The sequence below is a fragment of the Bombina bombina genome, chromosome 7 (genome assembly GCF_027579735.1).
Source record: "Bombina bombina isolate aBomBom1 chromosome 7, aBomBom1.pri, whole genome shotgun sequence".
In the NCBI taxonomy this organism is placed as follows: Eukaryota; Metazoa; Chordata; class Amphibia; order Anura; family Bombinatoridae; genus Bombina; species Bombina bombina.
Genome location: NC_069505.1, coordinates 380,325,047 through 380,331,046, shown reverse-complemented (window position 1 = coordinate 380,331,046; position 6,000 = coordinate 380,325,047).

Genomic DNA, 6,000 nt, shown 5'->3' with positions numbered 1-6,000 from the left:
GCCACAGCTCTACTGTGGCCCTACCTGCCCATACAACGACTTTGGAAGGCACAAAAACCCCTTAGAGAGGTCCTATATGTTCAGGGGACTCCTTCAGGGAAGCTGGATGTCTCAAGCTGCAAAAACTAATGGAAAATAGGCCCCTCCCAACCTGTACTCACAGTGAGAGGGCCTTAAAAAACTATCCCTAGGCAAAATCTAGTCAGCCATGTGGAAAAACTGGGCCCCAGAATAAAGTTTTATCACCAATATGAAATAAACGTTTATACACCTCAAGCAAACGTTATATCTATTCAGTAATGTGAGTAAATAATAAAAATATTACCCTTTACAGCAAGCATGATACCAGTCGTTATTAAATCACTGTAATCAGGCTTACCTTAAATAAATCCGGTATTGTCAGCATTTTCTAGCTTATCATTTCTCTAGAAAAAAATTAAAACTGCACATACCTCAGAGCAGGAGAGCCTGCACGCTATTCCCCCAGCTGAAGTTACCCATCTCTTCAGTTATGTGTGAGAACAGCAATGGATCTTAGTTACAACCTGCTAAGAAAAATTTGAAAATAACAAACTTTTGATTGAAGATAAACGACATTAATGCACCACATCTCTCTAGCTGCTTCCCTTGTCGAGAGCTGCAAGAGAATGACTGGGAGGTGGCAGTTAGGGGAGGAGCTATATAGACAGCTTTGCTGTGGGTGATCCTCTTGCAGCTTCCTGTTGGGAAGGAGAATATCCCACAAGTAATGGATGAATCCGTGGACTGGATACACCTTACAAGAGAAAACAGTTACATTAAACACAACATAATTACACTAAAAAGTACAATTACACTCATATAAACATATATATGTATGTATGTGTGTGTGTGTACAGATGTAATTATGAGTTTTAGTGTATATTTATTGAACATGTTTCACATTCCAATGTGCTTTACTTACAGGATAATGTAATTTGTATTGTAAATATATATTGCTGGATATTGCTGCTACTAAGATTGCACCTAAATCAACAATTTATCGGATCATCAAGAACTTCAAGGAGAGGTTCAATTGTTGTGAAAAAGGTTTCAGAGCGCCCAAGAAAGTCCAGCAAGCTCCAGGACAATCTCCTAAAGTTGATTCAGCTGCGGGATCGGAGCACCACCAGTGCAGAGCTTGCTCAGGAATGGCAGCAGGCAGTTGTGAGTGCATCTGCACGCACAGTGAGGAGAAGACTTTTGGAGGATGGCCTGGTGTCAAGAAGGGCAGCAAAGAAGCCACTTCTCCCCAGAAAAAACATCAGGGACAGACTGATATTCTGCAAAAGGTACAGGGATTGAACTGCTGAGGACTGGGGTAAAATAATTTTCTCTGATGAATCCCCTTTCCGATTGTTTGAGACATCTGGAAAAACCTTGTCTGGAGAAGAAAAGGTGAGCGCTACCATCAGTCCTGTGTCATGCCAACATTAAAGCATCCTGAGACCATTCATGTGTGGGGTTGCTTCTCAGCCAAGGGAGTGGGCTCACTCACAATTTTGCCTAAGAGCACAGCCATGAATAAAGAATGGTACAAAAACATTCTCCAAGAGCAACTTCTCCCAACCATCCAAAAACAATTTGGTGACTAACAATGCCTTTTCCAGCATGATGGAGAACCTTGCCATAAGGCAAAAGTGATAACTAAGTGGCTTAGGGAACAAAACATCAAAATTGTATTTCCATGGCCAGGAAACTCCCCAGACCTTAATCCCATTGAGAACTTGTGGTCAATCCTCAAGAGGTGGGTGTTCAACCCTCCCCCCCTATATTCTGACAAACTCTAAGCATTGATTATGCAAGAATGTGCTGCCATCAGTCAGGATGTTTTCCAGAAATTGAATGACAGCATGCCTGGGCGAATTGCAGAGGTCTTGAAAAAGAAGGGTCAACACTGCAAATAATGACTTATTGCATAAACTTAATGTAATTGTCAATAAATGCCTTTAGACACTTATGAAATTCTTGTAAATATACTTCAGTATACCATAGTAACATCTGACAAAAAGATCTAATAACACTGAAGCAGCAGACTTTGTGAAAATTAATATTTGTGCCATTTTCAAAACTTTTGGCCAGGACTGTACAGACTGTTGAAATAATAGCATCTAGTCTCCTCTTAAAAATCCTACATTCATTTGGCATCCAAGACACAGCCCTCTCCGGGTTTGCTTCATTTCTCTTAAAACGCTTGCTTTCAGTTTCCTTTAACAGCATATCCTCTGCTCTCTCAGAGTACTGAAATGTTCTGTCTTGGGTCCTTTGCTTTTCTCTCTATATACATGCTCCCTTGCAAAACTTATATTCCCCTTTTGGTTCCAGTACTACTTATATGCTGATGATACCAAAATCTAGCTTTCCTCTCCTGATATCTCTCTTTTTACTCAATCAAATGACCAACTTTCTTTCTACAATTTCCCCTTGGATGTCCTCACACTACCTGCAACTCAATCTGTCTAAAACTGAGCTGCTTCTTATTCCTCCCTCATCCGACACTTGACATTTCTCTGACAGGTGGAGGCTCTATTTTCAACACCTCCGCCCCAAGGTCCGCTGTCTTGGGGTGACACGAATCTGAACTCACCTTCACCCCACATATACAAGCTCTTACCATATTGTGCCGTGCACAGCTTCACAACATTTCCAGAATTTTACCTTTCCTTACTCAAGAAGCTACAAAAATACTAATTAATTCCCTCATTTTGTCACGCATTGACTATTGCAATTTACTTCCATATACTGCCTCTTTTCACTCAAATCTATAATGAATGCTTCAGCTAGAGTCATCCACCTAAGTCGACAAGCTACATCAGCTCCTCCGCTCTGCCAGTTTCTATACTGGCTTCTTATACACTCAAGAATACTATTTACTCCCAACTATATTTCCTCACTCATCTCCAAATACTGCCCGACATGTTCTCCTTGATCAAGCTCTGACCTACGTCTCTCCACTCCTATTATCTCCCGCCTCCAAGTCTTCTCATGCGCTGCTCCTGTCCTCTGTAACTCTCTACCCTGCTCCATAAGACTTTCTCCAACCTTGTTTTGCTTCAGACGCTCCTTGAAAACAAGCCTATTCAGAAAGGCTTACCATCTCTCGTTTTCCATCTTAACCAAAATAATTATTGAACTGCCTTGACTTATTGCTGCAACCTTTAAACACATGACAAGCTACACTAAACCTTATGTCTCTACACCCTCAACCTATAGACTGTAAGCTCTCCGGAGCAGGACCCTCTTCCTCATGAGCTAGTTTAGTCTGTTATGTTTTTGTATCTTCTCACAAATCCTTGTCATTGTACACCATTATCTCTGTACCCAGCGCTACTGAATTTTGTGGTGCTATACAAATAAATGATAATAATAATCTAGTCAAGTTCCAAACAAAATCTTCCCCTGGAAAGGATGGGAAATACATTTTAGGTACCATATCAGCCGACCATTACTTGAGCCATGAAGTTAATCTATCTAGAACAGTTATAGCAGAGCCATGAAGTTAATCTATCTAGAACAGTTATAGCAGAAGTGTTTGCATTAATGTGAGCCATTTCAACAGCTGCCTCACAAAATAAACGGTTTGCAGTCTTGACCAATCTCGTGATCCTGAATTTCTTCAAGGGAAGCTTCTTGAAAAATAAGGTTGTAAATATTGTCACACCAGACTGCAGTAGCTATGGCAACATACGTAACACTGACAGCTGGATGAATCATATATAGTCTGCCAGCTGGAAGGATTGCCTATGAAGGCTTTAAAGCTTTCTGTCCATGAGATATTTGAATAAGGTGATATCCTCTAAAGGAAGACTAGTCTGCCTAGCCAGTGTGGAGACTGCTCATTCACTTTTGGAAAAGTTTCACAAAAGTTTCATAATTGAAATTTTTCAGAGAGAAAAAAGGAACATGTTCTTGAATTTATGGAGGGAACAAAAGGAACACCTGGTTTGTTCCATTCCTTAATAATTAGGTCAGAAACAGAATTGGTGCTGAGAAAGTTGATGGCTTCTTAGAAGTTGTCTTAACCCCTTTGCTACTGGGTATTGCAGATAAAAATTTGCCCAAAGTACTGGAGAATTTGACATTGTGGTCCGAAACATAAGACTGTTTTGAATGATGGTACTACACCAACCTAGGATGCTGGGCAAAGTTACTTGTAATTCCTCTTACCTGTAATATGCTTGATATGAGTACTCTACTTGGACTTTTCATTTAATTATTGGGGCATGCTATATATGAAGTGTTCATGTAAAATGCTTTGGTAAAACTAAGTACCTGACTACTTGTGGTACCAAATCAAGTGTTACTGATGGTGTGAGGCCGTACACAAAGTAGTGCTCCACTTGAAATCTGGCTTTATTTATATTTAAACATCTAATAAAAACTTTAAAGATTAAAAAAAATAAGAAAAAATTAATATTAAATAATAAAAAAAGGTGAAAAAGTACTTATGCGAAATACTAGTATACATCTGTAACACAATGAAAAGAGACGCCTGTGTATCAGTAAAAAACAATGTATGAATACAGAAAGAACCCCTGATACAGGGTACTCACATTTCCTTGGAGCACTCAGACAGTGCTATTAGACGCAGACTGAGTATTTTTGCAGCAACCCATCTAACTGATCTCCCAGGTACAGGAAAAGATACACACAGGCGCCTCTCTTTTCTCTTCATTTTGTTCCAGATAACTTGACAGTAAGATGTGAGGAGAGTGCTGCCTTTTTTTGGTGACTGTTATCCACATTCCAGAGGAACAGACACATTCAATCTAAATCTGTTTGAATAGTCCAGCAATTGGGACACTCCATCTTAGAGACTCTACCTTTGTGTTTATACTAATCTTTGCTCCAAAGAAATGTTTTAAAGAAATATGCATTTATATGTGTATGTATATATGTTGATTTTAGAGATTTGCATAGACATAACAATTGTATATCTTTTGTCTATATTTGCATAGTCATTAACCCTGATTGGCTTCGTTATATTTTTAGCGCCTCCTATTAGAAGTGAGCTTGTTTTGGCCTCTTCTGCATAATACTAGTATACATTTAACATTCACAAAAGTGAAATTCAGATATTAAGAGGAAATAAATTTTGCAAATATTTACACACTGTCAACCCCATATCACATTATTGCGATATGGAATAAATGAAAACATAAAACACACAATATTGTTATTTTTAGATTGTCACATACTACTACATTATTAGGGAATCCGCATCAGTGTACCCATAGAAATCAAAATGAACACATAAATATGGAATGCTAAGTATACGTTTTGTTTCCTATTCTTTTGGTTTTATCTCCCTCTTTTACAAATGGATAGCAATCCCAGTAGGTGTTTTTTTTGTATAAATATATGATGGCTGCACCCAAGAAAGAGGATATATTTGACTGCAGGTTTATATCCAACATCTAATATAACTTATCAGATGTATAACTAGTATTGCTGATTGGATGAGCGACAAATCCCAAGCAGAACTTCCACTGTGTGTTTGACATCTTTGCAAGGGTTTAAATACACAGTAGAGCAGGGTCGATAGTCGTAAAATGATATGCTCTGAGAATAAAGCATGTCATTTTTAGACTATTATGGCCTTTAATATGTTAAATGCAATTTTTTTAAAAAAGGCAGTTTATTATATTAAAAGCAGATAATCCTTTGTGAAATAAAGTGTAACATAACCTATTTCTGTGCTTATGAGGAAGTTAGGTGTTTTTTTTAAATATATGATGGGGCAATCGAGAAAGAGCGACTTCTGTTGCTTGCTATTTTGAATGGTAGGTAGGTAGAATGGGTGCTTTATTATTGTACCTTTAAGAGGTAACATAGGCAAACAGGAAGTGTGTGTAATTCTTTACTCATTGCTTGTATCATCTATATCTATCTATATCTATCTATATATATATATATATATATATACACACACACACACATATACTGTATATACACAGTGGATATAAAAAGTCTACACACCCC